Genomic DNA, 12,585 nt, shown 5'->3' on the forward strand with positions numbered 1-12,585 from the left:
GGAAAGAAAGGATGAACTGGAAGAGATGCTGCACTTACTAGCCTGTGTAATGTTGAGGGCTGACCAGCAGGCCTACACATGGCAGTCCCTGTACAAAACATGCCTGTTCATGTACTGATCTAGAAGTAGTAGTAGTAGTAGCAGTAGCAGTAGCAGTAGTAGTAGTAGTAGTAGTAGTAGTAGTAGTAGTAGTAGTAGTAATATACAAGAACACAAGGGTTGGTGCAGGAAGCCATCAGGCCTACACATGGCAGTCCCTGTACAAAACACACCTGTCTGTTTCCACCTGTCATCCCTGTCCAAACACTTGTCTAATATTTCAAAGCTCTGAAATGATTCACTCTGCACTTGGGGGACCAGGGATTGCCTCAGGGCAGCTCTCCGGGTTCTTCTTCATCAGCCCTGTTGCCACCACCACCACTGGTGTTATACCGACGTCCGTCAGTGACCACGTTGTTCGTGGGTCATTTCTTAGGTCTTGATATTTTGTATTTTTTTTCCTTTCAGCTCTACTGAGGCCACAGTCACTGGGGACTGCAACATCTATCATTTTGGCTGTTTTCTCTTCTTTGTTCCAGATAACAATATCAGGTTTTGTTGCCCCACCTTGTGTGTGTGTCTCCCTGCTGGAATGTCCTTGTTGTAGAAGATGGTGACTCTGTTGTTTGAGACAACTGGTGCTGGTTCATGTTCCCAGATGTTTTTCTTTGCCTCTATGTCTAGTTCTCTGCACATTTTCCAGTTCAGGTATCTGCAGACTTTGTTGTGGCGGATCGTGTAATGACTGTCTGCCAAGAGAGTCTGGCAGCCTGAGACCAGATGGGTCACTTCTTTGACTGCTGCATGGCAGAATCTGCATCTGTCATTCTGTGAGATCCCTGCCATTTTTCTGAAGCCATTGGGTGGAAGGCCTTAATCTTGTATCCTTACTATAATTCTCTCCATCAAAACCCAGCTCCCCATTCTTGAGCCACTATAGTGACCCTTCTTTATTTATCTAATCTTCTTCCAGCTCTTCCTGGAATTTCCTGGCTCTTCGGTGTTGCTTTTGTCTCTCAGATCTGAGATTCTGTTCTCTTTTGCTATTTTCTCTTGAGTTCTCCTTGCTAATTTGGTTGCTGGTGTTATTTGATCACCTCCTTTTTTGCCAAGAGGTCTCCTCCAAAGTTTTCTACCAGTTTTGTAATGGATGTGTGTTGGGACAGGTCCTCACTGTGGTGGTGTGCTGCCTTTTCCATGGTGTCCTCCTCAGAGCTCCCCAGGTACTGCCCCATACTTAAAATGAATGCCCTATATGCCTGGTTGATCTCCATCAGGCCCAGTCCTCCTTCTCTCCAGGGTAGGTACATCCTGTCCATGCACTGGTACCTTTAAGTGACTTTGTGTAGGGTGAGCATCTTCCTGGTCTTGATATCTAACTTGTCTGGCTCTCCTTGTGGCCAGTCCACTATTCCAGCCCCACAAGTCACCACTGGTATTGCCAGCTGGTTTATGGCAGTGATCTTGTTTTTTGGTGTTAGTTCTGACCTGCAGATCTTTTTCAGGTGGTTAAGGTATTCTTTGTTGATCCTCTCTCTCACTTTTTGTGTTCTAGAGTGGCATTGTTTTCTATTCCCAAATATTTGTATGTGGGGTTTACAGCAAGGTGTTCAGTGCAGTCCTGTTCACCAATGTACATGTTTTCTGCTGCTACCTTCTTGCCAGCCCTGATGGTGCATTTGGAGCATTTATCCAGATCAAACTCCATACTATGTCCCTGGAGAACTGATGTACTGCTCTGACGAGTTCACTGAGTTTTTGGTCTGATTCTGCATAGATCTTCAGGTCATCCATGAAGATGACCTGAAGATGAGCCTAGCTGTTTTTTTGGCCTCTGCTTTTGTTTAAATTATAGCCAATGTCATATTTCTTCAATATTTTACTAAGTGGTTCTACAGTGATGCAGAACAAGAGTGGTGGGAGGCTGTCTCCCTGGAATATTCCTGTCTGTATTTTCACAAGTGGGATTACTGTTTGTCCCCCTGTGTGGCTCAGGGTGATGGTATTTTTCCACCTGGTCTTTTGGACCTTGCGGAGGTCCAGGCACCGCATTATCCATGAGTGGAGCACACTGTCAAATGCCTTTTTTTGCAGTTGATCCATGCCATGCCTAGGTTTCTCCTTCTCTTCTTGCAGTCCTGTAAGATTGTTTTGTTGATTAATAATTGGTCTTTAGTGCCTGATTTATTCCTTATACAGATCTTCCATTCTTTTCCAGGTAGTTCCCACTGTCTAGATGTTCATATGTTGCATCTGCTATGACCCCTGTCAGCCACTTGTATGTTGTTGATGGGCAGCAGATGGGTCTGTATTTGTTTGGCAAGTGAGTCTGGCCGGTCTTTGGGAGCAGGTTGGTACTTCCAGTGGTTAGCCATTGTGGGGAGTCCTCTTCTCCTTTTTGTGATCTGGTAAAAAGCCAGTGCATAGTGATGGTGCAGTGATGTGATCTTTTTTAGCCAAAAGTTTGGGATCTTGTCTATGCCTGGGGCCTTAAAGTTGCTGTATTGACTAATTTTCTTTCTCAGACCTTTCTGTGTCAATTCAACAGCTGGTATTTGTTGTTTGTTTCTGTTTTTCTCTATGATGGTTTCTATCCCTGGGGCTTCCTGGTGTTGTCTGGGGTTTTCAAACAATGGCCTCTGGAATCCTTCAACTGCTTCTTCCTCAGGTGGGTCTCTGACTTCTATTGAGATGTTTGTCATGTATCAAGGGGAGAGGGAGAGAGAAAAAGAGATGATAGTAAGAGTGACAAAAGAGTTCCTGGTACAGGCGCGCAAAAAACAGACCATTTTAGTTCTGTAGCTCTGCTCCCTGTGCTGTGCTCTGCAGGTAGTGGGAGGACCAGAGCAGAACAATGAAGGGAGGGAGGACCTATGAAGTGATAGAAAGTGGAAGAGTTCACAAGAAGAAGAGGACACCACAACCTGCAAGACCCCAAATCCCCAACAAGAACAAGAACCTCTGACTTCAATGCAGATTTGTGAGTTAACTAGCAGGCTGCTGTCTAAAACTTTTACAGATAAATACTACACTATGTATATTATCTTAGTATAAAAATCTTTTACAGATTGCTAATAAGGCTGTGTTCTGCATACTTACCTTCTTTTTTCATGTTTTTGAATATTTTCCTTGTAAGAGATGGCAATGGTTCACTGGTGCCTGACTTGCTGCAGGACCACCACAGGACCAGCACACTCAATACAGGACAAGCACACTTGATACTTTTCCTGTGCAACCTGCTTCACATCCTCCTTCTTCCTTGTATGTGTGTGTGTGTGTGTGTGTGTGTGTGTGTGTGTGTGTGTGTGTGTGTGTGAGTGTGTGTGTGTGTGTGTGTGTGTGTGTGTGTGTGTGTATTTACCTAGTTGTATTTACCTAGTTGTATAGTACAGGGTCCGAGCCAAAGCTCAATTAGTCCTGTCTCCATACCCGAGTTTGTCCAATTTCTCTTTAAACATATGCACACTCTTTGCCGCAACCACCTCTTCTTTTAAGTTATTCCATATTTCAACCGTTCGATGTGGAAAGCTGTATTTCTTAATATCTCCCAAACAATGACTCTTCTTTAATTTCTTCATATGTCCCCTTGTACGTCTATCTCCTTCCTCCACTTTTACAACTAGGTCATCTCTGTCTATCTTCTCCACGCCATTTACTAATTTGAACATTGTTATCAGGTCTCCTCTTTCCCTTCTTTCTTGCAGTGTGGGTAATCCAATTTCTTCCAGTCTTTCCTCGTAACCTAGGTCTTCCAATTTGTGTGTGTGTGTGTGTGTGTGTGTGTGTGTGTGTGTGTGTGTGTGTGTGTGTTTACCTAGTTGTGAAATACAGGACAAGAGCCACACTAGGCTTGTGCCGTCCTGTCTCCGTATCGACTTTTATTTAGATTTTCTTTAAATTTATGAATTGTCTTTGCACACACAGTCTCATCTTTAAGTTCATTCCACACTGTTATAATTCTGTGTGGAAAGCTATGTTTCTTGATGTCTCTTCTGCAAACACTCCTTCTCAATCTCCTTCCATGTCCTCTTGTGTCTCTCATATCTGGTATCGTGAGGTCTTTGTCCAACTTTTCCATTCCTTCTAGTATTCTATATATTACTATCAAATCACCTCTTTTCCTTCTTTTTCTAGCATAGTCAGGTCCAATCTCTTCAACCTTTCCTCATAACTATCCTCTCTCAACCTTGCAGGGATTTTAGTTGCAGCTCTCTGGATTCTTTATAACTTTCTTGTATCCCTTTTCAAACTTGACGACCACACCAATGCTGTGTACTCCAATCTCGGACGTATCATATTGTTATCAGTTTTTTTTTTTTTATCATATCTTCATCAATATAGGAGAATGCTATCTTGATGTTTCTCAGCAGATCATATGTTTCTCCTATAATTTTGTTTATGTGCTTCCCAAATGACAAATTATCAGTAATAATTACTCCTAGATCTTTTTCTTCTGATCTTATACAGATTTCCTCATTTCCTAAGCAATAGTTGCCAACTGGTCTTCTCACACTTTTTCCAAACCTCATCACACTACATTTTTTAGCATTACACTCCATGTTCTTTCTCAATGACCATTCATTAATCTTAACTAAGTCCTGATTTAAAGCATTGCAGTCCTCTTCATTTGTTACTTTCCTTATAATTGTAGCATCATCAACAAAAAGGTTCATGTAACTTTCTTCACCTTCTGTCATATCATTTACATAAACTGTGAACATAATAGGTGCCAGTACTGAACCTTGAGTGACTCCACTTATTACTGTTCTCCAATTCGACTTGGTGCCTTTAATTTCTGTCCTCATTTCTCTGTTTGTCAAAAAGTCAGTCATCCACTTTAACAGTGATCGACTGGGTCCTCCAATTTTTTCCAATTTCCATATTAGTCTTCTGTGCGGAACTTTATCAAATGCTTTTCTCAGATCTAAGTATATGCAGTTGGTCCATCCATCTCTCTCTTGCACTATATCTATTACTCTTGAGTAGAAACTTATCAAATTCGTAACACAAGATCTTCCTTTTCTGAAGCCAAACTGTTTCTCTGTTATCACCTTGTTGTCTTCTAGGTATTTCACCCATCTGTTCTTGATAATCTTTTGACAAATCTTCACCACCACACCTGTGAGCGATACATGTCTGTAATTTAATGGATCTTCTTTACTTCCAGTCTTGTGGATTGGGGTAATATCCACCCGTTTCCAATCTATTGGTGCTCTACCTTTTACCAGGGTCGTGCTAATTATATTGTGCAGTGCTGAGACTGACTGTGAGCTACACTCTTTTAAAATCCAACTTGAGACACCATCAGGACCCATTGCTTTCCTTACATCCAGGTCTTCCAACATATTCTTTACTTTTTCTACTGATGTTTTAATCTCCTTTAGGTCGGTCCGTTTTCCTAACGCTGTCCTCTCACCTCTGAAATAATTTTCCATACTAAACACAGAGTGGAAGTATCTGTTAAACACTTCAGCTACTTTTTCTGGGTCATCCACTGTCTCTTCTCCAGTTTTTACTGTGCTTATTTCATCTTATCTCTTTAATTTTCCATTGATGAATTTATAAAATAATTTTGGTTGGTCTTTATGTTTCTCCACAACATTCTTTTCAAAAATTTTCTGCTCATCTATGAGTTTTGACATATTCGTTCCTCTTCCTTATATAATTGTTCCACAGGTCCAGTCTCTTGTTTTTCTTCCACTTGTTCCATGCTTTTTCTCTCTCCAATCTAGCTGTTGCACATGTCCTGTTGTACCAATCCTTTTTGAAAAGGATCTCTGTTGATCTTTTGGATACCCATTTCTCTACTCCCTTATCATAAATGTCCAGGAAAGCTGTCCACTTTTCCTCTATGTCCTCCTTTTGAATAACTATGTTCCAATTCACTTCACTGAAATACTTCCTAAGTTGTCCAAAGTTAGTCTTGTTGTAGTTTAACCATTCTCTTCTGTGGTCCTCTTTCCTTATACTGAGGTTATTATCCATAACTGTGAACTGAATCAGCACATGATCACTTTTTCCTATTGGGTTTATGTATTTAAGGTCTTCTACTATTTCTTGTTCCTTGGTGAAAATTAGATTGAGCCTTGAAGGTGCTTCATTTCTCCTAAATCTTGTCATCTGTTACCCATTGTGTCAGGAAATTTTCAACAGCCAGGTCTAATAGCTTGTTTCCCCATGATGACTCACTGCCTTCTGTAGTCCAGTTCTCCCAATATACCTCTTTACAGCTGAAGTTCCCCATCAGGAGTATATCGTCATTTTCCTGGAGCAGCTCCGCCAAACATGTCCTTGTGTCCTCAGGTATTTTCTTATATTCATCCTCTCTCCAAGAGTTGGAATAGGGGGGAACCTAAATCACCACAACGTTACGGTATCTTCCCATATTCTGTCTTAAGCTTATTCTCAATACTTCTGCCTCCTCCAGCCCATATGTGACAGATTCCACTAATAAATCCTTCCTAACTAGAAGCATCGCACCTCCCCGTTTATTCTTTCTATTCCTCATCCACAGGATGAATTTTCCTTCACCAATATTCAATATATCCCCTACACTTGCCAATTTAGTTTCAACAGTTCCCATGATGTCCGGTTTCTCCTCTTTTAAATAATCTTCTAGTTCCAACACTGCTGCCATTAGTCCATTTATGTTCGTGTATGCTACTTTTAGTCTTCCCCTTCCGCATTTACTTCCCTTCTGTACCACTTTCTCAACCTCACATCCATCACCCTCCAAAAGAACTGTTTTTTTTTTTTTTTTTCTCCACCTCTGATAGTTTTCGTTTTTTTTTTTTTCATTTGCTCCTTTCTTAGTTAATTTTTAGTATATCTCTCTTCTCTGGTTCTATTTTTTTTTTTTTTTTTATCCACACTTGTTTGTATTCTTCCAACTTGGCCAGTTTCCGGGATTTACTCGGTGTTTCTTCAGCTGCCACTTGTGACCTAAACCTTATTTTCATAGGACTGTCCACCCTCAACATATCTAATCAATCTTTTAATTTCTTCGCTTGATCGAGTCATGCTTTGTCCGACCGCCGTTTACCCGCGCTTGGTGGGGGGGGACTGGTACCGCATCCGCACCGTGTACCCCATTATCAAAGCCTATGAACCCGCTGGTATTTGAAGGCAGGAAGAGCGCTACCGCCCCCCCCACCACCAACGGGCCGTCATCCCGTCATCATCTCTCCAGTTAGCTCTTTTTCTTCTCGTAAAGTCCCCACTAATTTTTCCACACATCTTTTCCTTCTTTTCTCTTTCAGTCCATTGAGGTGTACACTCTTCCTTCAGGCAGAATACCACATTTTTTTTTTTTCTGATCCACAGTGTCTCTCACCAAGTTTTCTTTCTGTTTTATAAATTGAACAACTTTTTCTGTTACCTTTGTGTCGTTTGCCTTGGTCTATTCCTGCACAATTTTCCTAAAATCGATCTTTTCTTCCTCTTGTTCTTTCCTCCAATTTCCCTGTTTTACGCTTAACTCTTCCACTTTGCCTTCATATTCCATTGATTTCTTTTCAAATAACGTTAGTTTTTTATGTAGGTCGTCGTATGGACCTTTCCACACCCCCTTCTCGGTGATCAAAGTTTCAACCATCTTCTCCATCTTGTCAAATCTATCCTTCATTTCGGTTTCCAGTGATAATTCTTCTCATCATTGCTTCTCCGACCCTTCGGTCCTCTTCCCCAAATCCCGGTAAGTCTCTCTGTCTTGCCTTCGGGACGGTCCCCGTTGGTGTAAACAACACAGTGGGGACCGAAGTAGCCCCTTCTTCATCGTTCACTATAACAATTTAACCGCTTTCTACAAAACACTTTTGGAGACAGGACAGCAACGAGTAAAACCAGTGTGAAGTCTCACATCTGTATTTCCACTAGGGCAGCTCTCAGCGACGTAGATGGCTGGATTTTTAGGAACGCCTATTTGCGTTGACTTTTCTGTCCGCCATGAGAATGTGTGTGTGTGTGTGTGTACAAATATATATATATATATATATATATATATATATATATATATATATATATATATATATATATATATATATATATATATATATATAAATACACACACACACACACACACACACACACACACACACACACACATATATATATATATATATATATATATATATATATATATATATATATATATATATATATATATATATATATATATATATATATATATATATATATATATATATATATATATATATATATATCCCAAGATCTTTCTCAGTGTCCCTTTTCTGGATTTTTGCTTCTCTCAGCTTATAGGTTCCAACAGGTCTGTTTTTGCTTTCCCCTAACTCCAATACACTACATTTTCTTGCATCAAATGCAATGTTCCATTTTTTTACTCCATTCATATATCCTATTGAAGTCCTTTTGGAGCAGGTCACAGTCCTCTTTATTCTTTACTTCTTTCATGATCTTGCATCATCAACAAACAGACTTGCATCACTTCCTGTCTCCTTAACCATATCATTTATGTATATAGCAAACATAATAGGAGGTAGAACTGATCCCTGAGGAACTCCACTGTAAACACTTTTGAATGTAGATGTTTTGTCTCTTATAACTGTCCTCATCTTTGTCCTTTAGGAAGTCTTCCATCCATGCCAGTAATTTTCTTCCCACACCACCTTCTTCTCTAAGTTTCCACACTAGTCTCTTGCGTGGAACTTTGTCGAAGGCCTTCTCCGGGTCTAAATAAATGCAGTCCGCCCATCTGTCTCTTTCTTGTATTATATCGGTAACTCTTGAATAGAAGCACACCAAGTTAGCAGTACAGGAGTGTCCTTTTTGAAAGCCAAACTGTCACTTATTATGTCTTTGGTCTCCAGGTATTCCATCCATTTGTCTCTAACTGCCCTTTCACAGATCTTGGCCACCACACTTGTCAATGATACAGGTCTGTAATTCATCAGATCCTCTCCCTTGCCTTCTTTGTATATTGCAATAATATTTGGGCTCTTCCAGTCTTCAGAGACTCTATCTACTCTCAGCAAACAATTGGTGATACTGTGTATTTTAGCATTTTAGCACTTGGCTCACTGCTGCACTCTTTCAACACCCAGTTTGACACTCCATCCGGTCCATGTGCCTTCCTTGCATCTAACCCACTCAGTAATTTCTACACTTCTTCAATAGATATCTGGATCTCATGCAAGGTGTTACCCTTCATGGTTATTTCCTCCTGATTGTTGAAGTCATCTTCCCTGGTGAAAGCTTTCTGAAAACAGTCATTCATTTCATAACTTCTGCCATTTCTGCTGCCTTTGTGTATTGTAGTTCATTCACTTCCAGCTTGCTTATCCCTTCTTTGTTTTTTTAATTTACTGTATATGAATTTGGCTAGTCCTTACACCTCTCCACTGTATCCTTCTCATAGTTTCTTTTTATCTCTCTGCATAGACCAATGTCATTTCTGGCCTCCGCATAGTTTTTCTACAGTTCTGGCCTTCTTTTTCCTTCTCCATTTATTCAACACCTGGTCACTCTTACTTTTTGCCTCCGTACAACTCTTGTCAAACCAGTCACTTTTCCTAATCTCTCTCTTGTTCACTTTTGGAACGATGGTATTGGTCATGTTAAAGGCGCTGCAATCTGCCTGTGTAAAAATCATTTCATGGCTTTATGGTCTGCCCTCCTATAGTTCAACCTTTCAATCTTGTGACCCTCTTCTCTCAGACACTTTAAAGTCTCTGTTATTTGGAGTTCAATTAACACGTGATCACTCTTGCTTAAAGGGGAGTCTCAGGTGACACTTTCTATAATTTCTGGGTCTTTCATGAAAACCGAGTCCAGTCTCAGTGGTACACCATCACTTCTAAATCTCGTGTCAATTGCAATCCATTGTGTTAAAGTGTTTTCCATGGCTAACTTCAGCATTTCACTCCTCCATGATTCGTCACTTCCTTTACTTGTCCATTCATCTCAATTTAGTTCTCTACAGTTGAAGCCACCCATGGTGGTCAGCTTGCATTTCCTCTGGCACGACGCGTCAGTCATACGCTCGGCTGACGCCTCCACACCTGTTCTGCTGCGCAGCACCGGATGGTGGCACTCGGAGAAGGTGTGGCATGTGCTGGTGTGGTGGTGTGCAGGACAGGCAGCACGTTCACTGCAGTACTAGTGGCACATTAACAACATTTCTGTATCATCAACAGGATACTTCCTTAGGGTTAATACTTACTTAAGATGTAATGTGTAATGTGCACCGCCTCTCTCTGCCTCCCCGACATCTCACCTGTTTGGGCAGATGGTTTAGGGTGCTGGGTGGAGACTTGGCTGAGAGACACGGGGTGTGCTGGTGGCGCAGACTGCCGGGAGTGGATTCCAGGAAATTGTTACTGAAGAAACTTGTATGTTTGTCTGAAGAGACTCACACTGTCTTGGACATAAACAAGAGTTGATACTGACACCAATAACATTTGTATAGTACCAGCTGCTCTCTCTCTCTCTCTCTCTCTCTCTCTCTCTCTCTCTGCAGTAGGTAATGCAATGATCTCCCTTTCCTGTGCCTTGCTCCACTGTGAGGTCTTGTTCAAGTCAGTGTGAGGAATTCCACAGTCAGTGTGGCTTGTCATTCTCTTAATATTGAGGCATCATCTGCAGACAGAATGACACGTTTCTGAAGGTTGTGTGGCTCGCCTCGCATGACTCGTTCTCCTTGATGTCCTCTTCAGCGTCACTACTGCAGTGACACGGCAGCTCTTTCCCATGGGACACACATGTGCATCTCCTCGGCTGAGTCCATTCTCCTGGCCAGCAATGGGTCTGGCCTAGCTTGGCCATCCTCTCCCGGCTGCCTGCCGAGTCATCCAGCTGTCCACTGTCGGTCCCGCTGGTCTTTCTCCCTGAAGTGTTTCCCATGTTGCTTCCTTGCCGGCAGAGTCTGCACCCAGCCACTCTCTTTGTTGTGCAGGACTGTTGTGGAGCAGCTTTATCACTAGTGCTGGGACCCTTCACCACACCACTGGACTCAGGGAAATGAGAGACAGGGTGGAGCAGCTTTATTATCAGTGTTTGAGTCTTACAACACACGTCAAAACCAAAGGCAATCAGAATGCCGCCTGTGCCAAACTAACTGCCTGATATGCCCTGGCCCACACAGCACAGCGTCGGTGAATGAGTGTTGTGGTGAACGAGTCCTCACACCTGTCACGGCGCACCTGCTGGCACCCCAGTGTGGCTCACTGCACCAGAACACCTGCACCGCGATTCACGCCGCCACACACCTTACAAACAATTCCCTACGTGTGGAGGACACCAACCACACCACCTGCAGGTGTACAACACTTGATGCAGCACAGCACTGGGGGCACCACTCTCAAAGGGCGCCGCTTTGTCTCCACTACTTTTGGCAGGCTGTGGTGGAGTGACTGTGTTGTGGTGGCTGTGATGGTGGTGTAGCAGGCTGTGGTGGAGGTGGCTGTGGTGGTGATGCAGCAGGCTGTGGAGCAGGTTACTGTGTCATGAAGGAAAAAAGTCAAGGCTCTATTGATGGAAGAAAAACTCTTGTGAGTCTTATTATTATTATTACTATTATTATTATTATTATTATTATTATTATTATTATTATTATTATTATTATTATTATTATTATTATTATTATTATTAGTAATAATAACAATAAAAACTTGTTATCACTACTTACTAACAATTACTAGCCTTATAATATTATATCACTCACACAACTCTGAATATTACTGCTGATACTAACAATTTTTTAAGTCCTCCTCCTCCTCATCTTCATCTTCTTCATCAGACTCGAAAGTCAAAAATTGAGGCTGACAAGAAACACACCTCGTCAGATTCCCTGTATGGAAGAAACCAAGGGTAATTAGAGGCAGCACACACACACACACACACACACACACTCACCTGTACACCTTACACCCCCACAAATTGATAGTGACGTCCTCCAGCTCTCTCCACTCCTCCTCCTCAGTGATGGTTTTCTCTGGTATCAAAAAACTTCCATACTCCCTCGTCACCCTGACCCGCGCGTCCTTGAGGAGGTGAAGCAGGCGCCGCCACTCTGCTGCCTCCATCCTGCCCCGGGGGAATGCCATTTCTCTATATCTGGAAGGGTAAATGAAAACATGACAGAAGTTTTATTTTAATTAGTTTGTTTGTTTGTTTTGCTTATGGTAATTATTATCTTTTTTTTGTGATTTCTTTTGTTTCATTATTGTTTTATTTATTGATGCTTTATTTATTATGAATGTTTTTATTTTTATAAATGCTTCATTTTTTGTTGTTTTTTTGTATTTTGTGTTATGTTATTTTACTTTTAGTTCCATTATTATTTTTTGGATTTTATTTAATTTTATTTAATATTTATTTCTATTGCTTATTAAATTTAGTTTTTTTTTATTGTGTATTTTTTGTATTTTCACATATATTTTATATTTTTTGTTTTTATTTTGATTATATTTCATGTATTTTCATTTAGAATATTTCTTTACACTAGTTATATATATATATATATATATATATATATATATATATATATATATATATATATATATATATATA

The 12,585-nt window shown here is 41.0% G+C and overlaps 1 long non-coding RNA gene across 1 annotated transcript; it reads right to left on the bottom strand.

Moving 5' to 3' along the window:
* Positions 1–11,338: 11,338 nt before the first annotated feature.
* LOC135096263 (uncharacterized) lies at positions 11,339–12,124 on the bottom strand. The gene is made up of 3 exons (XR_010264646.1): positions 11,929–12,124; positions 11,768–11,863; positions 11,339–11,512 (listed from the first exon to the last, which is right to left on the bottom strand). It is a non-coding gene; the product is annotated as an uncharacterized LOC135096263 (long non-coding RNA).
* Between the last annotated feature and the right edge of the window lie 461 nt (positions 12,125–12,585).

The sequence above is a fragment of the Scylla paramamosain genome, unplaced genomic scaffold (assembly GCF_035594125.1).
Source record: "Scylla paramamosain isolate STU-SP2022 unplaced genomic scaffold, ASM3559412v1 Contig3, whole genome shotgun sequence".
Classification (NCBI taxonomy): Eukaryota; Metazoa; Arthropoda; class Malacostraca; order Decapoda; family Portunidae; genus Scylla; species Scylla paramamosain.